The following is a 24,040-nucleotide window of genomic DNA, read 5'->3' on the forward strand; positions in this document are numbered from 1 at the left end:
TTTTAATTTTCCTGAGAAGCAAACAGTGTTTTTGTCTTAGCATGTCAAAATACTCACAAAAGGTGATTAGCTGGAAGAAATGGACCTGCTACTGAGATGCACTGAAAGAGAAGTCTGATGGCCTAGTGAGCAAGACACTGAAATCTAGTTTCTGCATTTGGCCTTGTTGTGGACATGTGGAGCAGCAATGGTCAAGTCAGTTAGCTGTGCTTTCTAAGACAATGCAAAAATATTTCCCTTCTCAACTTTTTGCTTGTATGTCTTTTCAAAATAAGTGCTCCTTCTGCAGTGGGTCTCTGGTACCCTGTGTGCGCATAGTGCTCACTTCCCTGTGTGGCTGCTCACTGGTGAGAGCCTTTGGAAAGAACTGTAATGCCCATAACAATGATAAAGGCAGTCTGCGCCTGTACAGAAAACGTGCTCTGCTCAGGAAAAGAAGACTACAAAATGTTAGGCTGCAACAGAATATGCAGTTGATGGAAGATGACTGGAAGACCGGGAGGGTGAGGGGGGAAGAAGGAGGGGAGGTGTCACTGTGGGTACTGTTGGTGGTCCTCAGTCTGCTTTTGTTTATCTCTCTGTCCTTGAAGAAAACAAATGTGTGTTGTGGTTGGTTGCTTTGTTTGTTTGTTTGTGTATTTTCCTGGGACAGTATAGCTAAGCAGAAAAAAGGCTCAAGAACAGGAGTAGAAGGTGGTGTTCTATGTAAGGACAATCTGACTGTAGACTGAGCATTCATGAGAAAGCAGGTTAATATGGGACCTGACATCTGGGAAGAGTCTGTAGGAAACCATTTCCATCATCATTGGCATAATGATGATTTAAAAAAAAAAATATTCCAAACAAATTCCCAGAGATGGGGGGATTTAGTCTACCATGTTCCAGGGTACCATGTTGAACAGGTAAGCCTTTACTGGCTTGTTTCCTAATGGAGAAAAAGGAAAAAACTATTATCTCTAGTCTTTTAAAAGTACATAAAGGTCTACACTGCCTTTTAATGTAAAATCTCTTGCATCAGAGTTTAGTTTATCAGACTGTAGTAAATTCTTGTTCAAATTTATCCACATCGGTACTAAGTTTTGGGCTTTTACCTCTCTGGGGTAAGAAGCTTCAGGTTTTCCCACTTTTAGATCCAGGATCCAAACCTTCTCTACTAAAGAAAGTCCAGCTAAGGATACTAATAAATGAGGCAACACTGAACTGCTGCCTACAGCAGCTAGATCACTTTTGATTTGTAGATGAGGTTGTTTGCAACTGAGGCATGTATGTGCATTTTAGACAGTGCATGCTGACTCTTGGTGTGTTTTATCTCTTTGAGGCCTGTAGCAGCTCTTTTCTTTGAGTCATCTTTGATCCAAATCTATGCTTTTAGGTGGACAGCTGCACAAAATTGAATGTAGATGTCTATAATTGTGTGCCATACATTTAAAACCAGACAAACAAAAAATACCACCACTACCCCAAAGAACTCCAAAACCCCAGACATTTGAAGTACCTTCCAGTTTTGTTGTCTTCTGTCTTTATATCATAGATACCATTTGGACCGTGGCCTTGCTGTTGGTTTTGCTGTTTAAAGTCTATGGGGTCTTGCTTTGGCTTTTTTTTTGTTTCTGTTTTTGTTCTTATTTTTTTTTTCCTGAGCGTGCTGTGAATTTTAACATTCTTTTGCCTATCTAGCCATTTAAGACATGAAAATAAAGCCTTGGAAGCTTGGCAGGAGCAAAGATTCACTGTCATTAGCAAATTGGAGGAAATGATGGGATTTGACAGAAGATTTTCCAAGTGATAGATGGAATACTAGTGGTTTTAGGGGAAGGAGTGTAGGTCAGTGTGTTTTCATAGACACCAGCTACTCTTTATCCCCCTTGTTTATGTTATCTCCATGACCATGCTTCACGGATTGTTTTGCTCAGCTTGATTCCTTCTCATCTCTTGATCCCTACCAAGCCAATGTTCTTGGCTGCTTTGAGATACATGGAGAGAGTAAACATTTGCCATCAAGAGGACAAAGTTCATTCTGCAGCTTTACTAGCAGCCAGATACAGTACTGAACAGTGCTGCGTACATGTATGGATTGGATGGGTGGGCTTACCTTTAATTTGACTGGGCTTTGCAAAAGACTTAATTCTTTAAAAAGACAAAAACCACAGAACTATGAAAGTCATGCTTTGATACTAGCTTTTCCGTGAGAAGGCTCCGCACAAGTCTGTTTATCTGGGCAATAGCCAGCTGGACGTTTGTTAAGTATGAGGAAAGATGTTCTGCTGTAAATGATTTGACATAAACCAAGTGCCTTTTCCCAGACTATCTGGGATGTTTACATGAATGGCTGTTAAGCAGGTCTACACATTTTAACGGCATTGTTCCTTGAGCCAGCAGCTTCTTTTGATGATACTCTCTTGATTAATCCCACCATCATTTGTTACCATGTGGCTGACCTGCTGGCTCAGTAGTAGAGGGCTTCATCTGTCTCTTTTGAAGGCTCGATTTGCTCAACCCTGAAACTGCTTAGTGTATCGTGTACCCTTTCAGAAATAAAGAATAATCAGTACAGCATTGCAGATCAGCGCTCTCTAGCATCAAGTGGCTAACGTTGGCTTCATGATACATGCCCTCAGTTGTATGCGGTGAAGAGTCTGGGAGGCCTGGGAAATAAATAGGTGATCGAATTTCCTCTTCGACTGTGGCAATCAGTGCCTGCTGAGACGGATGGCTCTGGGAGAGGCTGCCAGAATTCAACCCTAACCCCACTGCCTCTGTCTGTAATGCAGGTATGCTCTTTTCCTATAGGCACTTCTCCATGCTAAACTGGTGTCAGGCACAAAGGATTTCTGCTTACAGACGTGCCATAGTCCTTCCTACAGTTCTTTTATCTCACTGCATTTGAGACAAAATTTATCCTCCCCAGAGCACTTGATGAAATCACAGGTACTTTGCTATAAACTTGTGATGAATAAACAGATATTGCCCTAACTCAATACTTTTGTTTCAGAGTCTTTCTTAGGGTATTTGAGTTCTTCCCCTAGTGTTGATGGGAGGTGTAAGCCCACAGATATGCCATAGTAGCACACCACCTGGCATACCACAGTATTGACCTGGCTTGCAGAGCAAGCTTTTGCATTCAGGATAAAAATATCTACAGTGAAGAAAGGACTAGAATTGCTATCCTGGGGGGATTAAATGAAAAAGGGGGGGGACAAAAAAGGAAAACCTGACTTCTAAATAAACCAACAAAACATAGAAGAATATGTGGAGGATGAAATAAAACTTGCTGCTGAAATAAAAAGCTGGGTCAGCCTGCAGACACACACAGACACAGGGGCGGCGAGCGTGTTCTTGCCTGTGCGACACTGAGCAGGAGGCAGAGAGCGAGAGGAAGCCCTGAAACTTAAACTCCTCCTGCAGCTCTGCATCTGCTGTGAGTCACTGGCATGAGTCACACTGACAGCCTTCCGATGGAGTGGCTCTGGCAACAGAAGAAGCAGGTTGTGTTATCGATTACCTGCTGCAGCAGGCAGTTGCGCCAAGATATTTTTTTGCGAACACAGATGAAACCGGGGCGGCTCTACTGAGCACTGTTATTATCTTCTGAAGGTAAGAATGCCTGTTATTTACTAGAGAAAGATATGAAAAGGGAATTTAGAGCTTGTGAAGGCTGAGTCTCGTTCTGCTGCTTATTCTCAGAGAATGCTGATCGTTGGAGCCGCGTTACTGCAAAGCTTTGTCTCGACTGTTTGCAGTGCCATATGGAGAATCATATGGTTAATGGGCAGTGCATGTCCTAGGAAGCAAAACAACTCTAATTCTCATTCATTGATATTACATAAGGCATGGCAGCCATGTTAAGGACGGAAGACCTCTTTCGAAGAAACAGTGCTGCTAGATGGTAGGGCAAGGAAAACAGCTAGTTTTTAAGCAGACCTCAGTTCTGTAGTTCTTAATTAAAATGAAATTTACTGAGTTCTGAATTTCTGTGTTACTAGAATAAAAACAGTGACATTAGAAATAGCAAAATAGTTGTTTACCTTTTGAATCACAGCGTTGTTTTGCCTTCAGCATTCAGGCTGACAGTGTGTGCACGCTGTGATGCATGTCGTGCCTGGATGTTTACAGTGTCTTCAAATACTTTAAATGGTATTTCCAGATCTTGGGGTGGCTTTCATTTTGTGCCACTAAAAGGCCACATATATGTGTGTCCCATGCTGACAATTGGCTATATGCAAAAGGTGGGATATATTCTAGTTAGTGTTGACATATGCAGAGTGGGTAAAACAGGTTTTTGTAGTGGCTTTACTGTTATTTTATTCACTCTGATGCTGTAGTTTTAGTATCGTCTAGACTGGTATTGCTAATTATCCTCACGTGAAATTCTCACACTGCATCTTGAGCCTTTGCTGTACTCCCCACAAGAGATTTTTCTAAGTTAGGGACTCTGTTTTTGAACTGCATGAATTTACCTTAATTTCTTTTTTATTTTATTTCCTTGTTCGTATTTTTTTTTTTCATTCATTTATTTTGGATTTGCAAGGTAGCATCCTTTTAAAGTGCATCTTACAGTGAAGTTAGCAGCTGTTCTTAGTTACAAGGGAACCTGGTCACTTCTATGCATTATTTTCAGAACAAGAGAATGAGGATATTTTCAAAAACCGGTCATTTACTAGCTTACTTTCAACCCCTTGAAACTTCCACTAATTTCCTTGTATAATTTACATATGAATGACCACTGTCTTCTTTTCTCAAAGGAATATGATGCTGTAGTAAGGTTATTTAAAAATGACAGCATACTTTAGGTGGTTCTTCTATCTGTTAATTTGTAGTATTCGTTACTGGGTTTGGTGTTACTTCCTCTTTTAAAAAATAATAGGTTTCTAAATAAAATGGAAAGTATGGTTTATTAGCATTTCTTTACACTTCTTGTGCCATGCAGCTTAGAAAACTATAGAGAGAAGCTTTTAAAACAATGACACTCATGGATGCCCATCTCCCAGAGCAAAATTTTGATGACTGATTAAAATTAAGTTTCTGATATAAAAGATTTCTGATGTTACAGCATTAGATATCCAAGCTAGTTTAAACAATGTTAGGCTTGGCTTTAAGACTGCTCACTAACAAAGTGCTGTCACATGGCAGTCTTTCCTTCCCCTCCAAAATCCAAACAAGTCCAAGTAAAACAGTCTTCACTGTCTTATTTTTTCCACTGATTTGTGTCTGAATTATTGTTTTCTGAGACTGCATGTCAGAATTGTGTTTGCCATCATGTTTGCCTTTAAGTATGTTTTCATTGGGAGTACGAATTTTGTATTATGTCAAACCAGAATAAATAATTTATTATAATAAACCTCCATTATCTTCAATTGAGTTTACATAATTTCTTTATTAATGCATTGTGGGCGCAGTTAAGTAATTAACAGTTAACATTTGAAAAGAAATTTCGAGAACATGCTTAACAACCCTGAAGACAGCCTCTCCATCCTGCTTGTCCATAAACTCTTTGTGCAAGTACTGACCACCAGAGAGAACTGTTTTCTGATTTATCTCATTCTCATGCTGCCTGCCGTGTCCCTCTGTCTGCCGCTGGAATGCCACTGCATGAAAAACAGGATCAGCTCAAAAAAGAATAAAAACCCCAGCCTTGCAAGATAGCTAGACAGTTTGCTTTATGTGAGTTGGAAAGCTTCTGGGAAGATCTACAGCAGTTTTAGTGATGATCTGTTGTGATATTATCTTAATGGTTACATTTCTTCTTTTAGATATATTAGCAAGACACAAGTGAAACATAAATAGCAGGAGAGATTTGTGCAGGGAAGTGATCGTAACTGTGTTAAGGGCAAAGGAAGCAGTTGCGTTTGATCCTTCTATGCAGAGACTTTGTAATAGGTATAACAAGGTTTGTGCAAGTCTGCCTGGCAGGCACCCTGAAAGTTAGTTTTTATTGCTTTAAGTTGGCTTTCCATCAGGCTCTAAAGGCAACATATGGCACACGCTGTAAGGGCCATTTCACCTCTACTTTTGGCAGGACTTGAAGTGTGAGAATTCATGATCTCCTTGGCCTTTCTTTTCTGTAGTAAAGGTTTGCTATCTCCAGTGAACTCAGGCAGAAGAGCCCATCTCACTGTTCTCCTCCCTGTTCCTAACCTACAGGGCATCTCTGGTGCTTGCATGCCTGATTTTCTTGGCTCTGCATTACTCCAGACCCATGCTTTGTGATCTCTGCCCTCACTAAAACTTTTGCAGACGTCTTGCTAAAATTTAAGCCCCATTTTTCAATTCTCACTTCAGCTGCTCTACTGTAATCTGTTTAATGATTCTCTCACCTTGGTAGGTTTTCCACCTAGGCAAGCCTTAAATGATGGAAAGCTCATGTCATTCACCTCTTCCCTTTAGCACCTGTGCCGCTTGTTGTTACGAAGGACAGGTGGAGTGTTCAACTGCCCTTTTTTTTCTTTCTTCCTTTGTAAAACCTGCTGCTTTTTCTGTGGCTTCCTTTGTGGCTGTGCCCTGACCCTGTTATTCTGAGCCTTTCGTCTGCCTTCCTGGCACGTGGGAAGCAATGCTACTGGCTTAGCTCGGATCTCTTACATGTTCTGCTTTCTTAGTCCTTGAGCAGAAGTTTCGAAAGGGCCAGTGTTGTTGTCCTTGTGCAGGCTGCTCTATATCTCCCTACCATGGCAGAGGGAAATGACTCTGCAGGAAACACAGCCCTTGCTATGGGTAGTAAGTGGAGCGATGAGGGGCATGGAGAAAATAAAGCATTTCTCCAAAATTCTTGAAGCTCTGAGAACCCTCAGTGGGAGGAAGCACCTACTCTCTTATTTTACACAAAAGCTATGTCAGCAATGATTTATAGCCAGCCTTGCTAAATGGCTGACGAAGAACTTCGGGGAAAACCAGTCTCATTATCAAAACAAATTTACGTGAAATCATCTTTAATATGAGTGATTTTTTGATTGTGTTACAGTTTTACTTAATGATCAACCCAAACTGGAACACTGCTGTATCAGATGCAGAGTTTTACACAGACTCGATGGTCCATGCACTGAATAATGTTTTTCACAAAAAATGATTGCCATATTTTCTATGGTGATTTGCTGTTTGACTTTAGACTTTCTGAAAGAGGACCCTGCAGTATATGAAAATCAGCAGTATATTGATATTTATTTAGTCCGTCCTTGTATCACAGAACAGCACAGCATTCCTTTTTTCAACTATAAATTTGAAAAGGAGGGAGAGAAGAAGTTTGAGGGGGGGTTTAAAAGTTTTTGTTTCTTTTTTTGCATGTTAGTAATAAGCCCCTGGAAACTGGAGTTACATTGGAACAAAATCTGTGCATCTAAGCATAATGAATAGCATTATTTGAATACTGAGCCATCTCGTTTGTTGGAGAACTCATCTTTTTATTTGCATAACTTTTAGAAATGACAGTTTGTGCATTAGTTGTTTTGGGCGTCCTTCATTTGTACATGTGTACACACCTAGAGGGCATCTGCTTTGTCCCTTTTCCGGTTTTCTGAATAAGTCTTCTTGTTTGGATTAGATTTGCTGCTCGGTTTTAAAGAGGAGGGGGAAAGAACGGTTAAATCTTTGTTTATACTGTGTCCTGAAAAGCTCTTCACTTAATCCTGGACCAGTTCAAGCAGGGAGACAGAGGGAGGTGTGAACGTGTCCTGTTTGCCCTGGAAGGCCCAAACTGCTAGAGGGGCTCCCACCTCATTGCATTTTGTGAAGTTTTGTATCACACACAAAAAGTCACGATCTCCATTTTTGTCTGTTGAAACCTTTATGTATTCTTGAGCATGTGCCAGTTTTAAAAAAAGAGTGAAGAGTGCAGCCTATACTGTGAATGTAGCAATGACGGCCCTTCAGGGTTTGAGTTTCCATTTGTCTAATCCTTCATGACTGAAGTCCCCCTGTCCTGGAATCGGAGCCAGTGTAAGGATGAGGATAGTTCATTTTGCTCTGGTTAAATGAGATTATGGCCTGGATTATGATGACATGTTATTTCTGTGCTGAATTCTCCTTGTATTTTATAAGCACACAGAAATCTGGGATTAGCTCAGTTTTCAGTTTGGTGCTTCATCTTTTAAAGTAGCAGAGTACCTCCGATTTTGCTGTGCTGGCTTCTTAAATAAATGGTAGTGAATTGCTAGGTTCGATGTCTCACATGACTGTGAATTGACCTTCTGTGTTAGGTGAAACACAGTTTAAAAGGAATGGGTTCATGATCCTTAATTCAGATTTACTTTTTAGATAAATACTTGCTAGTGCCAGATGGCAGAGCTAGTATAGGCAGAGGTGAATAACAGAGCATGTCCATTTCTTCAGGTTATTTGGGCAGCAATTCTGATTAAAAAAAAAAAAAAAAAAAGAAAGAGTGACACTGCAATATTCTAGATTGCACTAAAAAGCTCTTAATTTCATCAGGTTTCCTGCATGTGATAGGTAAGTGTATTTTAGGCCCCAGATTCCTGAAATAGAAGCTGCTATAAAATATTACTTCTGTCTTATTTCAGAAATAGGCACTAGCGGTCTGACTTTAAAGGACTTTAAAGGAAAAGGTTTCTTTTTTCTCTGACATCAATGTTATTTCTGTTCAGTAATTGAGAGGTCTTATCCTGAGGACAAATGGACCAACGTGTTAAAATGTTGATTCTTTTAATGCACATAGAAGGACGTGAAAAAATAATGCCATGCTGACAGTGTCCTCTGTTTCAGGAAAGCTTGCAAGAAGAGGTCTTCAGAGCTCTGTATGTTAGTAGGGAGCATTTGTATGAAAAAGATTGCATCCTGAGTTTTACCGTCACTAAATATTAGTATTGTGGCTGTGAATACATGACATAAAAATTAATGCAGCTGAACTGACTAGAATGAGGTCTTTCTGTTGTAAACTTTTCTCGCAAATGTGGGTGTCTGGGAAAAGTTCATTAAATTATTCATTGTTCTGAGATAAGGGGATGACTTTCAGTTGTATTTTGGTAAACAGGAGGCAGTGAGTAATAGGAAGAATGTGGCCTTTGTGGCTTTGCCTACATAGGGAAGTTTTCTGATTATTGTCTCATAGCTTTGTAGACTCATTGGTGAGAACATGATATTAAGTTCTTCAAGGGCAGTGATTTTGCTCAGAAAAGTTACATGGAAAAGTGACTACTGTTTTGCTGGTACATATACAGTGAGGCAGACTTCCAATCTTGACCAGAAATGGACTTTGGAAAGAAAGACTAATGGGGAATTAGAGGAGATTCTTCTTGGCTGCCTTCATCTAAAGTCTGCAAGTTCCACTGGGGAATAGAAGGGAAACGGGACAAGTTTGGTCTCAAATTTATGAATGTCAGAGAAATTGCTTGTGATTTTATCACAAACATAAGAGTGCTCATGTTTGCAGATTGGCCATTTTTAGAACTTACAATATAGTGTGAGCAAGCATTCATACTGTCATGTAATTTGCTTTTTCCCAGCACTAGGTACTGCTTGTTACTGGCAGAAGGAAATTAATAAAGCTTTAGTCCTAAGCGTGTCTTGAAGTGATGTGGTGTTTTACAGAGGATCTTACGAGAGACCCTACAGGGCTTTGCTGTCTTTACTGAATGTTCACAAACAGTTTGTACAGTCAGTTTTATAGCACTTTGACTAAAATACATGGTGAATAGAAGTAGCCACTTTAGGGTGTGAGTAAAGTAAGAAAAAAGAGTTGAATTGAAGGGAATTGTGTTTGACAGTGTTTAATCTGTGCTTCAAGGACCCAGACCTGTGATTTCTAGAGGAAAGCCACGACCATCGTTGCTAGAGGTGTTCAAGAGGCTTATTTTATTGAGCTCCATGAGGTGATGGCTGGAGGGATCAGAGTGAAATACAGTCTAAACTGTCTTCCCATGCCATGACCTTAATTTGTCACATTTATTGCTATACAGTGAAATTATATCCTTTATTGTTGCCTCTCTTTTACCAGCGTCTATTGAATGCACACAAGTATTATTATCCTTTTTACTGATAGGGTCTGAGAGAGACTGGATCAGTGATCCGAGGCCTCCTCCATAGCGGAACCACAAATGCTGCCAAGCAGTCAGCTCCTGTGGGCCTAAGTGGGCACTGAGACGTGACTATGCCGCCCGTGGCCCAGGCTGCCTTCTGAAGGGCAGCGACACCTGCAGCTGGGAGAGACCTGTGGCAGCTGGAGCTTTGTCAGGCCAAGGCAGCAACACTCCTCTCAGCTCCTGCCATCCAGCCCCCTTCTCCTCCCCTTCTGCCAAGAGAGCCCTGTTTCTGTCAGCTTCTCTGTGCCCCGGAGAGGGAGGTGGAGATGCTGACCAGTTTGCATGGGGTAGTTCGTGTGTTTTGTTTTTCCGCCTGAAGATGAGCTCTCTCACAGGATGCTTTTGAAGATGCCGTGTCATTTCGGCACATGGGGGTAGTAGAGAGGTCTGAGCACCTTCAGGATGCAGAGAGCAGTGAGAGAGGGGACTTGGTTGGGCACATGGAAGGACAAACTTCCATTTGTACAGGGAGTGTTTAAAGAAAGAGGCTGGTCTTGTGCTTCCAGGTTGGAAGGGGTCACAAAGATCATCTGGCCCAGACTTTCTTGGCAAAAGCACAGTCTAGACAAGATGGCCCAGCACCCTGTCCAGCTGAATCTTAAAAGTGTCTAATGTTGGGGAATCCACCAGTTCCCTGGGAAGATTATTCCAATGGCTGCTTGGAACTCATGGGAGGCTGCCAGCCTGTCTGTGTGAACTGAGCCGGGTAGGGGCTTGGCTTCAAACCCATGGTGTCTGAGTTTTGACTACCTTGTAAATGCTTTGCCTTTTTTTGTGCGAGGCAAGTGTTTCCTAGCAGCTCAAGAAGAACTGGAGGTTCTTTTCTGTGCTTGTTAGTGGGATTTATGTTTCAGATATGTAAACATCCTCACAGCTTTTAATTTAACGGAAAATAAAAAAATGTCACAAGGGGGCCACTGGTAAGATTTTTATTGGGGGTTAGAAACAATTTGGCACACATAACAATTGTCTCTTTAAAACCCGACGGTGTCTTTAAATACCAATTTTACTTAAAATTTAGCAAAAACACAGAGGGCAGAACACTTATCAAGTGTGAAGATCTGCTTAGCTGATGTTATATTTGTGATAAGTAGTAGACAAGAACTCGCTAGTGATTTGACTCAATTTGTGTGAAGATTTGATACTCGTTCCTGTCATAGGCAAGGCATACAGGATAAATGGGAAAAGTAGTTCATTCCTAGCACAGTGCTTACTCTTCAGTAGCAGCATTTCCATATCTCTAAAAGGCTTCTAAGAGAAAGAACGGAGGTGGCAAATAAGCATTTGGGAGGGCTAGGTAGCTAATGGAGAGTGTAATATTTTACAGCATTTGTGTTTTAGAAGTATGACATCTTTCCCAACTTCTCTATGACTTTCCCAGCTTCCCTACAACTTGCGCTTTTTCCCCTTGTTTCTCTGTGATTCATATTTCTGGGACCCAAGAAAATGTCTTCACAGTAAACATGTGACTATTTATATGCAAAAAAATAATAATGCAGCCTGGATTTCCCCGTTTTGTGCTGCTCATTTCCTGGGTGGAATGCCCAATATTCTAATCTGCATCAGCTCTCAAGTTGCATTTGGGAATCCATAAAAGTATATGCATGACAAGGTCAGTGCAATGGATCACCCTAGAAGAAAAACCTGTCTTAATGTCAACATCTCAGGGTTTTTTGTAAAACTGGGCACCTTCAGAAAACTATAATTTGGTTACGTTACATGATGATAGTTTCCACCCATTATTACTTGGATGTTAAGTTTTAAAATGGAATATTATTTGTACTGAAAGCATAGCCTCCTGTGATAAAAAAGAGATGAGCACTTGGGCATTCGGTAACTAAGAAAAAATTAGTGTCTCTTACTGTGACACTAATATGATAAATGAAAGAAGGGGGTGAGAATTTTAGGTACTGGACACCATTGATTTACTGTCAACAATATTACAAAAATATTCAAGTTAATTCACTATGGTCCCGGGTGTTCTTCAAACACCTCATCTCATCTGCATAAGCACGTAATGAATGGTTGGATCAATCATACTTGTAATAGCAAACCAGGGCTTCTCTTTAATATTTAAAATAGAATACGAAATGCAGAATCCACGTGTGCAAACCAGGTTGACCTTGAGAGTGTGTTTTGTAATCATCTTTTCCTCTCTTCCCACGTTGCAAGACAGCAGTCTTTAGCTAGACTGGCTTGTGGAGGTGTGTGTGCGACAATGTTGAGGAATAGACCTAATGTGGGGGCACGCTGTGGGTTCTGGCTCCATGTCTGTTCAACTTTTGGGGGTATTGGCATGTACCATGATTTTCTTTCTGTGAAAACCAGGTGCAGAGCAGGGTAAATAGTGGCTGTGCTTCTGCCCCACAAGAAGTTGTGACTTATTCAGGAACACAACCTAGCGTTTGGAATGCTAGAGCACTGCTGCAACCAGGGATACAGATACAGTCACAGGTGTGTGTTTTATTTCCTCCCAACCAAGAGCTGAAAATAGCTCAAAATTTAATGTTGTGAAAGTACAGGTTGCATACATAATGCAAGCAAATCTGAAATGATTCTGGGGAAGTTAGATCAAGCCAAAGCAAGTTTCCTCTTTTTCTGTAAGGCATATTTTGATATAATGGTGAGAGCATCTTGTGTAAGTTAGTACTGCAGAAGGAATTGCCAGATCGATCACAGTAATAATTTGCTCCAAATGAAGACTGGTATATCAAAATGGAAATATGAGGGAAATTGTATATAGTTTGTAAAAGAGTTCAAAGAACGCTGCAATTTATTTACTGCAAGGCAAAGGAGAAGATCAGTCAGCACAGCAGGATGCACAGTATATTCTACCTTCTGTGTGCTTGAGGTTTGTAGCAGGGGTCATAACTATCTTGGCCTAGAAAAAGAACATGCTGCACGAGTTTGTAGGTTGATTATTGGAAACTTGAGCCTTTAAAATACGTTTACAGGAAACGTCTTCTGGCCTACATTGGGTCTGACAGCTTGCTTTGAATGTGCATTTGTTTGCAGCTCTACTGTCATGTGGTTCATCCTCAGCTGCTTGTCCACTGCAGAGGTTCCTGCTCCTCAAATTTGTCACCATAAAGAGTAAATATAGCCCTTCCCCATCTTGGTTCTGTCAGACTGCTTTGGTTTAAACTGTACGTTTTGCAAACTGTTCTGTTTTGTTCTTTTGTGTGTGTGTCCAAGTAGGCTAGTGTTGGGGCTTTTGGTTTTGTTTTGAAGAAGAAGTTTAGGTTGTACTAACATTTGCAGTTTTGCTGGCGGATAGGAGGGGGAATGGGAGGCAGTAGCTTAGTTTGGCTCAGCTCCCATGGGAAGGGCATGTCTGCTGGCCTGTGCCTGCACATACGCTGTCACAGCTGGCCTCTGGGCAAGGCAGCTCTGTTTTCTCTGTTTAACTAATGGGCAAAATCATACCTGGTATTTTGAGTTTCAGGTACCCTTCAAAGATGTTGACACCACATTTAATTGCAAAGGAAAAGGGTTAGTTGTTCCTTCCTCCCTGGGGTGATTTAGCGGCTGTCCAGTGAATGCGAAGAGGGAAGAAGGGAGGGTGGAGGAGAAAGGCATTTTCAACAGGAGCATGTACACTCCCTGTCATTCTTATGTTTGTTTTGTGTCACAGTTTGAGGTTTCTCCACAGGGAATAGTGTTATGTGCTTTACTTTCTGCAGTGTTCAGGAACAATGGTGTGGCAAACTTAATTGAGAACTGGTGTTTTCTTCAGTTTGTGTGGTAACCCTGGTTGCAAGTACAAGCAATTGGGGAGAGAAAAAATTGCTATGTATCATTTCCTCACCATGAAGGATCTGAATGGCTTTTAGAGTCTGGCAGCAAGCACTAAGGCTTAAACTACCATCATCAGTCAATTGCAAAACAATTTCTAGATGGTTTTAATTAAGCAAAACCATGCCAAAGTCTTTGAAGAACCTTTTTTTTTTCTATCATCATTCCTTAATGCAGAAGGCCAGAAGCAGAACATGCCAAGAAGCCTGTGCCTTGGTGTGGTCTGCAGTAGCGCATTCCCACACATTGCCGTGGTATTAGTGCTATTACAGGGCAATGTAATTTAAGAAGTATGATGTAGGGCAAAAAAGAGGGGCTTGAGTTGCTGCCCAGTTAGAATCTTTCATATGCAAGTGCTGTTGGACTGTCTGGGCTTATTACTTGGGCATGTACTACTGATGTTCAATTTAGTTGTTATTGCTAAAGCTAGCACTTTAGTGGTTCTTAATCAGGTACCAAAGCACAACGGAATTGGAGTGCAATTAGAAAATGTGATTGTGTCAAAGAGGGAACTTACAGGGGGATTCTAGAAATGTAGTTGAAGAACCAAAGTTGCTTTTAGAATGGGGTTCAGAGCAGGAGGGCACCTGCGCGAGGTCAGAACTTGCGGGGAGATCAGTAGGTAGCCTGCTCTGCAGAAGTTGCAATATTTTTCTAGAACTCTCACAGAAGGACTTATTTCAAAACCTATCACTCTAGAATGTGTGATTTCCCATGTTGCTCTGCAAAGTGGGTGTGACTTCCTGATGATGGTGAGCAAGGTATGAAAGTAACTTGCCAGCAGAGAAACTTGATGTATTAGATAGGTACTGGGTCTCTGTCTCTATTCTAGAGATGTGTGAGCTAAGCCACAGAGTTGAAAGGGATTTGCCTGTGGCCACAGAACTAGCCTTTTGCCACAGTGTTGTAAAAAGGATTTTTAGTTTCTTTTATAATCTCTGCCATATTAATTTCGTCACTTTACGTGTAATGAATAATGACTTCTGAGGTTGAAGTATTCATCTTAAATGACCTGAAGGTGAATGTGGTACAGGGTTATAATGTAGCAGGTTCGTTGTATCAGCCTTTGGTCTTGTGGCTGGCTGGCTGTGACTTGCTTTGTGAGTAGCTTTCATAGTGTCTAAGAGCTGTGTGTGCCCCGCTTTTAGAATGAAAAAAGAAAAAATAACTATACTAAATAAATACAGTTGAAGTTATAAAGGATACCAAATTAGAACTTTGTGTGCCTGCACTGAATTTATGAAAGTAAAAATGACTTAAAATAGTAAAAGTCTTCGCCAAAAACTACTGCATATCACGTTTAACTCTGAAAAGAGCTCCACGTAATATCAGATGATGTCTCTGTCCTCATTGAGGAACTCTCCAAAAGCCAGAGTAAGTAAAATGCTTTGTAACTTCTCATGTGAACTGACAGTCATAGAAGTGAACCTCAAGTTTGTTCTGTCTTCATCTTGGACAATGAAAGATAAGAAAACTTGAGCTGCCTTACTTCTGTGAAGAGGTGTAGTTTTGTAAGAAATTTCAGATGGTTTGCTGATGAATGCGTAGAAGCACGGGGCTGGAAGAAGTTTCCTGAGCTGTTGCGTCTAGTGTTAACAGTGGCTTAATGCTCCTTTTGTATGGAAACCAAGCTTCTCCTTGGCTAAACTAGCTTTCTTGGTTGCCATTATTCTAGTTAGGTTAGTTATTTTGTTAACATTCTATTTATCTTAATGCTTTTTTCACCTCTGTGGTGCTTGGCCCTTGTTATGTGTTTTTGGAGATCAAATTGTAATTCATCTTAGCCCCCACTTTGCCAAGCATTGCAATTTTTTCGAGTGCTCTGGGGAGGCCGACTCTCAGTTGTCCTCATAAGCCTTTTCTCTACACATTACGGACCGGGGTGGGCAGTGTTCAGCTTGTTATAACCAGTGTTCCTGACTTGATCTCATTGCCGCTTTTTGTAGTAACAAGAGCACATTGGCTGGTACACCCTCATGCAGAATCTGTTCTTTTTGTGGCTGCATTGTCTGACACAGACGTCTTCCTTTTTCTTGGTGTTTCTCAACTTATAAACTGCCAGTTTGTAGCAGATGTTCGTCTTGTTTGTCTGTAGTGTGTCTCTTAGTGCTTTTAGCTTTGTATTATTTCTTTTACTTCAGTCCTGATTCCTCTTTAATCGTTTTGATTTTTCAAAAATATTTACACACAGCACTGTAAACTGATGAATCACGTCTTATATACTGCATTACAAATCTGAAGTTTGCTATGTATGAATCTTCCCTGAACTTAATATAATGAGTGTTTTGCTTATGACTGATCAGTATATTTTTATGTGAATTAAAGTCTTAGCTTTCTTAATCCTACTGTGTATATTTATATATTTGCCCTAGAGAAGTATCTTCTCCACATAGGAACCTGTTGCCTTGCCACAGTTTTGTGGTACTATGGTCAAAGATTTCTTACATGCTGTTGTAGCAAAATGGCAGATATTTCACATTAAAAATCATACTTGTTCTTGTCCTGGAGAGCACACTGGTTGAAAAGATTTTGGTTTGGCCTTAGGATAAAAAATTTGAACCATGGATTTTTTTTTTAATTTCCAGATATGCAGTTAATGTCTTTGTTCTGAGTGTAAATAGAGAGGTAAAGGTGTGAGACTGAAATATCAGTTCGTGTGGTGCCTCAGTTGTGCAGTAAGCAATTGCTTATTAATTATTGTTTTCCTTCTGTAATGCCTTTGGAAATATGAAATAACTGTACTACTGGTTCCAGTGGCAGTCAAGCAGTGGAACAGTTTGCTGAGAGAGGTTGAACCGTTTCTGTCCCTGGATAAAGTCCTGAGCAACCTTGTCTGAGATGAGAGGTGATCTTGCTTGGAGCAGAAAGCTGGGCTGTACTTTCCAGCCTGAATGATTCTGTAAATTCAGATTTGATTACCTCTTGCTGAGAAATGGGTTCCCTCTTGGAAAGAGATGTGCAGTGGAGCAATCATTCAGCAGAGTGTGCTGAATGCACCAGTGTTGTTTTGCTGGGCTTGGCTTGTGCTCTTCTGTAATGTCTCAATCTGCAAGATGCTGTGATGCTGCAAAAGGGCCTACATGGATTCACATTCATTCTCTTTCATGTCATTAGGAAAAAAAGGAAAGAAAAAAAAATGGTATACCTGAGGCGGTCATATCTGGGCTATAGCGGGAGATAATAACATCAGCAGGACCGCTTTAGAGGAAGCCTGTCTCTTGCCTTCAAGGTCAAAGGCTGAGAAGTGAGCTAGAGTATTCAGGTGACTGCTGTCTTGGACTTTCCTGTAGCCCAGCCCTTTTTCCCGTACGATTAATTCACATTTTACTCTCCAGTTTACTCCCTCATCCTTATTCCCTGCTTTTTTGTACTGCATGTTACTTTACTTTGGGTTTGCATCTGGAATGAGTGAGTTGGTAGAGATAATTCACTCCATGGGCTGTTCCATGTATGGACAGCACTGTGCCAGGTTTGTCTGTGTACCTCACCTTGCTCTCCATCTTGGCAGGTTTTGCACTATCCAGCTTCCCAGCTGCCCTCGTGCCAGCATGCAAGGCACCTACTCCCAGTTTACCACTATAAAGCACTGCTCTGTTTGGTTGCAACACAGCTTTTGCATCATTTCGGCAACTGTTAACCAGAAACTTGACAACGGTACCCTCACAAAATAATGATTGTGTTTTAAGATCACCATGTGGACTGAGGAGAAGCCACGAGTGAAATGTTAGGGTACCGTGTGATAACTGTGTTAGGCAGAGCAGAAGCAGCCCTGGACAGCGTGGTGGGGAGTCTCACTTGCACCTCAGGGACTGACTCCAATAGCTGGTGGATTAAGTGGTGTAGATCTTGGATTCGGCTGGCTACAGAGGGAGCCTAGGAGGGCTGTGGCTTTCTCAGGTTAAAGTTAACCTTCATGTCTAGCTGCCTTTACTGCCATGTGGATTGTGTACCTGTTTGGCAGTGAACTTGGATAAGGATTCTGGACTGACCAATTTATGGGATAAAGCATGCTAGGAAATGTCTTGATTATACTTCTTGAAGGGAAAAAACCCATTAAGATGCCTATTGCTTAGCTGTGGTGAGTGATGCTGGTATGGCCAAGGACAGTATGTTCCTTGTCACAATGGAAGAGCTGTGGGTGTTGGCAGCAAGAAATGAAACTCTTACATCTCTCTGCCAGTGGCATCTGTATTCAGTCTGGACCTGCAGGAAGTAAAAATTGCTTGAGGGGCTGGGTTCAGTTGTTAGCATTTCTATTTCACTGAGCATCCTCTTGGAGAAGGCGCTGCAATGCCACGTGGTGACCCCAGCATTGACTGCAGCTGAAATGGGCAGTCAGGCGGTAGCTGAGTTGAGAAGCTGTGCAGCAAGAGCTTGGTTGTTGCTGGTGATGTGAAATAGATACTTTATTGAGCTTCTTATACCATAACTGCATTGAGTGTATTACAGACTTAAAAGAAAAGTGTCTTAGTTAAGTGCATTATATTTCAATTAATATAGTAGAAGGGAGATATACATCACAGTCCTCAAGTGTAAAATGTTACAGTAACAGTACCTGATTCTGAAATTTCTCTTTTGGCTTTATTCTTGTATTCTCTTTCCTCAGAACTGAGCCACACTCCAGATTCTGTTCCAAATGATAAAGGATCTGTGTTATAAAATGTGTTTTTTAAAAATTGTTCCTATATTTATTGCTTTCCCTCAGATTTTTTTTTTCCTATACTAGCAGCCTGTTTATTTGGATCCATTCAGTCTGAAACAGTTTGTCCTTTGTGTCTTTCAGGCTTTCTTAAAAAAGAACTGGATGCACATGCCAAATTTCATCTGTGAAAGATGGAGTAAGGTAATATAATTTTAGGGACTGCTATTATAATGTGTGATGATCTGTGGACACTGAATGCAAAGGTTCAAAGATTAAATTAATTAGAATCATACAAAGCAAAAGGAACTTGAGCCTCAGAAATAATGAAGTGCTGACAAGATCCTGCATTCTGGTATCAGCGGCATGCTTACCCTATGTGTTGTACTGTGGCCAGAGGTTTTGTGTTATCATTGAGTGTGTTGTCCACAGAAGCTGAGGTAGGTCGTTAGCTAGTGATAGTGTGATTTGTTCATCTTTGAACAAGTGATGTGTTTTTGGAAATTCCTAAGATTTAAAGTGCAGCGTATGGTGAAAGATCAATATTTGTCACCTTTTTCCACCATGAGAACAAACTGGTGGTTCTTTAATTTTCTTCCCTTGAACGTCCTGAGTCAACAGAGATGGAGGAAGGCAGATCTGCCTTTGTTGTCATTGAATTTTGCTGTAGCATCGAGCACTGTCCTTCAGGATGGGAACTGAAACCTGTTGGGCACTTCGCAAACATTTGTCAAGTATTTAGTTCTCCATAGAGAAAGAACTACTTCATGTCCTGTGATGTGGCAGGGGGCAGAGGCTGATGGTCACCTTACTGGGCCCTGAGAGGTTGTTGTGTGTCCTGGTGGGGTTCTTGTTAGTAGAAGACTTGCAAGAAGACTCTTCCCCACTCATTTCAAAGCAAAGTTCAGTAATAGGACTTCTCTTTCTTCGTATGGGCCAAAGCAGCTGTTGCTGGACTGTATGTCAGACTCACCAGCTGCACCTGGCTTCTGGGATTTCAGAGAGTAAGAGAAGTTGTTGCACACATGCTGGTGATGTGTGGGATGTGGCCTTAACCTCAAGGCAGTGTGATAATAAGATATGCTAAATAAGTCCTCCGGTAGAGGCAGGAGGTTTTGCTGGTCTGGGAATAGGAGGCAGCGAGGGATGAAATGTGATGCTCATGGTCAAATGTGATGCTAACAGTCACGTGAGTAATCATGTGCTGAAATTCTGATATAGTGCCCTTAGTGCCCTTTTACAGAGTTCAGCAAGGAATGAATGCTGGAGTACTGTCAGTGATGAACAGTAGTGACCTCTCAGAGATATTTTTCCCCAAGTCTTGCTAAGGGAGAAAAAGCTCATTTGTGAGATCAAGCAGATGGAATCAGCAAATGCACTTCCTCATGCAGCATTGCTTTTTCTTGTATCAGATGTATGCCTTAATGAAGACTGAGGATCAGTTATTGGAAAGTCTAGAGAGGTGTGCTGCCATGATTGTGCCTACCTCTGGAATTAAAATGAGCAGTTGATACCATGGACTTGGTTATTTAACTGGGGCAGAACGGAACACAGTGCACAACAGGATGCTCCACAGGCTTATATGCACTTTTTTCCTTTCACCATCTTGAACCGTTCAGTGAAGAATAACTCAGGAATCAGGCACGCACTTAAAGATCTTTCTCCATCCCAGGAAGGCAGGGATGAAGCTGCCAGCAGCGAATTAGTGTTGCCAGACCCTGTGGCTAGCTTTACTGTGACTTGAAAGGAACTGCAGTAAAACTAGTCATTCATATCATCTTTCTTTCTATTAATCATTGTCTGCACTGAAAAAGACATGCCTGGGGTAATCTTGGATCTCCATCCAGTTCAGTGCTGCTTCTTCCTGAAGAAATTAAAGAAGAATTGTCATTTTTCCCCAAGACAGCTATGTCTTCTCCCCAGTGGGGTCTGTCTCCACACTTTCAAAGAAATCCATAACAATAGAGGAAAAAAACAGCATTTGGGGCTCCCTTGCAAGGACAGCATATCATCCTAATTAAGTGTTTCTCAAATATGGCCCTGTCTGTGCAATCAACTCCATATAGACAGATCCCACTACTCATTTGAAGCTTTGTGTTAGATTAGGTCTGGAGAGAAAATAGGAAAGAAAGACGAGAGAATGCCACCCACTTCTGTTTTCCTGCTTGCTTGGTATTTTGGTGCATATTCTCTTTAGTGGCCTCTTCATTAAGAGTCAAACTCAGTGTTGCATATGTAAAGCTCCACATAGTGTTTTTGATTGAGGCTCCTTAATGTGTGTGTGTAACACAGAGTTTATCTTCAGTGACACCCATTTAAGTAGCTGTCCTTGGTTTCTCCTCAGTCAGTTTTCTTGGCATCTCCAGAAAACGTGCCCTGGTAAAGCACATACTGGTGTAGGTGATGAATGTACAAACTGCATGAGTGACTGACTAAGGAAAGGCAGTTTTATTAGCACGACAAGCTAGCTTAGCTTTCACTACATGCTTACTATCCACTCTCACAGTTTGTTTTTTAACAAAAACCAGCATTTGCTGGTTTGTTCCTTTCTCTCTTGCTTTTCCCTTCTTGCCAGTTTGTAAAGTGTTGTCACATCCTGTCCTCAGGTATGAGTCGGGGTGGGGAGGGAGAAGTGACTCAGGTTGGTGGGTCCCACCCAGTTGGAAAACAGTACACACAGTACTTAAGGTCCGCAAACAAAAGGCTTTTATTTTGCAGCTTGGCCCAAATGGTATATGATTTGGTGACAGAAGAATTTATGTTGTTGTAGGTTCAATCGATAAATATTAAAAATTTCGGTCATATGCGGGCTGTAAATCTTATGTTACATATAGAAAGGAAAGCAAAAAGGTAGAAGTATGGGAAAGAAAGGAAAGAGAGAGAAAGATTTCACCATCCTTATGGCTCTGCTTTATGTATGATGGAGTTTGCAGTCTCGGGTCCAGCGATGTACGGTGTCCTCTGGTGTCTTGTTCTGTTCATGTGGTGAGACTGGTGGGCAGAGTGGTCCTCAGGGTGGTTGGTGGGCGCCACCAGAACTTGCACAGGGTGGGTCTTTATAGCCCTCTGGGTTGCCTGGTTGCATAATTTTTGGTCTTTTGTGGAGGTATTATTGTGAGAGAGAGAAAATCTGGGGGGAAAGGGGTGAATGAGAAAGACTGACAAGTCCCAGGCCATGTTGAAGGGTCTCAGTTTTTCCCTTTGTGCCATGCTGGGCATATCAGAAGGTGGAGCTATATGCTCTCTGGCACGTCTCCCACCTCTTATATTGGCCAGCCGGCCTTGTCTGTGGCTCATTAGCTTGTCGTTGATATGTACATCACAAGTCACCCTATACTGATGGTATAGGCTGGATGAACTGGTTTTGCCACAATGTTTCAGCCATTATCCTTATCAGTACATGACAAGTGTATTAAAATGCGGAACAGGCCATGTGTAAATGCATGGCTATGTTCATTGTGCAGTGATCCTGTGTTCATCATCTTCTTGTTCGTGCTAGATTGGTTGCATGCACTGTGCCAGACTGTATGTGTAATTGCAGTAACTAATGTACAGTTATTGCATAATGTGAAGCACTTGGCCTTTCAATAATGTTCTGTATTCCATTAGGTGTTTTTCTGTCTGTGCTGATTTTAGTCTGCAGAGTTAACCGTGACTTTAGCAGTGAAGACAGAGGTGAAGGAATGAGTCTGCATAAAATATTAAATGAAGGCATCATCAGATTGAGCAGAGCCTGAATGCAGTGAAAGGGACAGAAAGAAGGGTAAGAGGACACGATGATACATAAATAATGAGAAATGGCTGTAGGGGGCACAGAGTCAGTGAGAAGGTGGCAGCAGAATCACAAATGTTTTAAGTGTTTGGAGACTACCATGATCTGCGTGCTATTACTTTGTTTCTTTACCATCATTACTCTGTCACTTTTTACAAGTATTTAACCTTTAAGGGTTTTCTTTAATTAAGTGCTACTCTTACATCAGGCATTGAAAGTGTTTGGAACATTATCCTGTCCAAGCTCACATACAATTCAATGAGATACTCATTTCACTCCTGTGTTTGCATTTTAATTATCGAACAGTTGCAGTGTTTAAATTACAAAATGTCCCATGCCTAATTGTTAATAATCTCAGCATTATCCTTGAGAGATCCATAGATGAACTACTACAGAATCATTATAAGGATTTCAGGAATAATTGTTTCACTAAAACATACTAAGAGGATTAACACTTGATCTGAACCATTTAAACCAACTACCTACCATTTACTATTAATACTTTCGTTCTTGGAAACTTCGTGTGTGGATAATTTCCTACTTCCAGTGCTATTTTCCATATAACCAGGAAGATAAGAGAGGAGGTGACTGTGCAGGTCCTGAGTCCAGACCTCCATACATCAAAAGGTCTGGACTGTGCAGTACAAACACTTGCCAGTTCTCTGTATGGTCTCCAAGGCTAGGTGGAATGCAGTAGCTTGAAGCACTGTAATAAAAGATGAAAAACTAGTAGTATGCCTCAGACTGGGGCATTGCTAGCATGCCAGTCTCTGCAGAATAAATATCAGAAGGGGCTCCTGGTTATTTTTAGCTTTAGTGCATGATTTTTCATAACTTTTGAGAGGGCACGGCCTTTAAATACCTGAGGTCAAATTTTCAGATACCTATCTTTAATCTGAACTTGGACATCTGAATAAAAGTCCTTTGCAGACACTAAGCACCTGCAGCTCTTGGTGAAGTGAGGAGCAGTTGTCAGTGATCTGAGATCTCCCAGGAGGTCAGGTCAGTCCTGAAGTCTACATCAGGAGAAATGTTAATATTTCTGCTCATTTCAGTGGGACTGGAGCTTATAGTTACACATGTGCTCATGTTCTGCCCCCAAGCTGAGTTGCCTTGCTGAACAAGAGTTTATTGAGGTGCCACACGAGTTAATTTAGGCAGAGGCCAAGTAGAAGTTTTTAGCCATGATATTTAGAAAGAATCTTAACTGTTTGCCTGTTTTGAGCATTGTGTGACCTGCACAGACAGCTACAAACCTACTTCTAAAGCACCAGGATGCACAACTCACACTTCTACTGTTTGAAGAATGAATCATGCTATCAAACAGTTTTCTTAAGCTGGATAGTGTATTTATCCTTTTAAGAAGCCTTTTAATTTATCAAGAAAGTTATGCCACAGCACAAAAGCTTTTCCAGGTGTATTATGTTTGGGTTACCCAATGCATCAAAAAGTCTACGTGTTCAACAGTTTGTGAATGTAAGAAATTGTACTGAATGTTGCGAATCTAAGGGACTGTGCAGCTCTTAAAGAGGCTTATGTAACAGAGATCCCAGCAGCATCTCAGGTTGGAACTGGGATTTCCCAGGTTAAACAAGGCACTAGCTATATCTTGCTGTGTATCTTTTGATTTTGGGGTCTCAGGAGCTTTCAGGAAGTCTTTTCACATAGACTCATCATTTCACATAGACTTTTGTAATCTCACAAGAAGCATTCGGTTTTTGCACCTCTTGGATTTTGAAAGCAATCTAGACTTTCTGGCTGTCTGAGTGACTTTTTAAGGTGCTGTGTTGGGAATTTCTTAAAGGT

General features: G+C 41.2%; 1 protein-coding gene across 17 annotated transcripts in view; it reads left to right on the forward strand.

The window, feature by feature from the left end:
- INPP4A (inositol polyphosphate-4-phosphatase type I A) overlaps window positions 1-24,040 on the forward strand; it is a 125,799-nt gene that overhangs the window by 32,694 nt on the left and 69,065 nt on the right. For 4 of the 17 annotated variants that reach the window (XM_082073199.1, XM_082073188.1, XM_082073192.1 and 1 more), the window contains exons 1-2: window positions 3,087-3,594; window positions 18,607-18,666. The gene's annotated coding sequence lies outside the window, so the exon portion shown is untranslated. Of the gene's footprint in view, window positions 1-3,085; window positions 3,595-18,606; window positions 18,667-24,040 lie in introns of those variants that run through there. The other 13 variants (XM_082073191.1, XM_082073196.1, XM_082073197.1 and 10 more) reach the window with 7 other exon arrangements.

Source organism: Streptopelia decaocto (assembly GCF_964273445.1).
Source record: "Streptopelia decaocto genome assembly, chromosome: 1".
In the NCBI taxonomy this organism is placed as follows: domain Eukaryota; kingdom Metazoa; phylum Chordata; class Aves; order Columbiformes; family Columbidae; genus Streptopelia; species Streptopelia decaocto.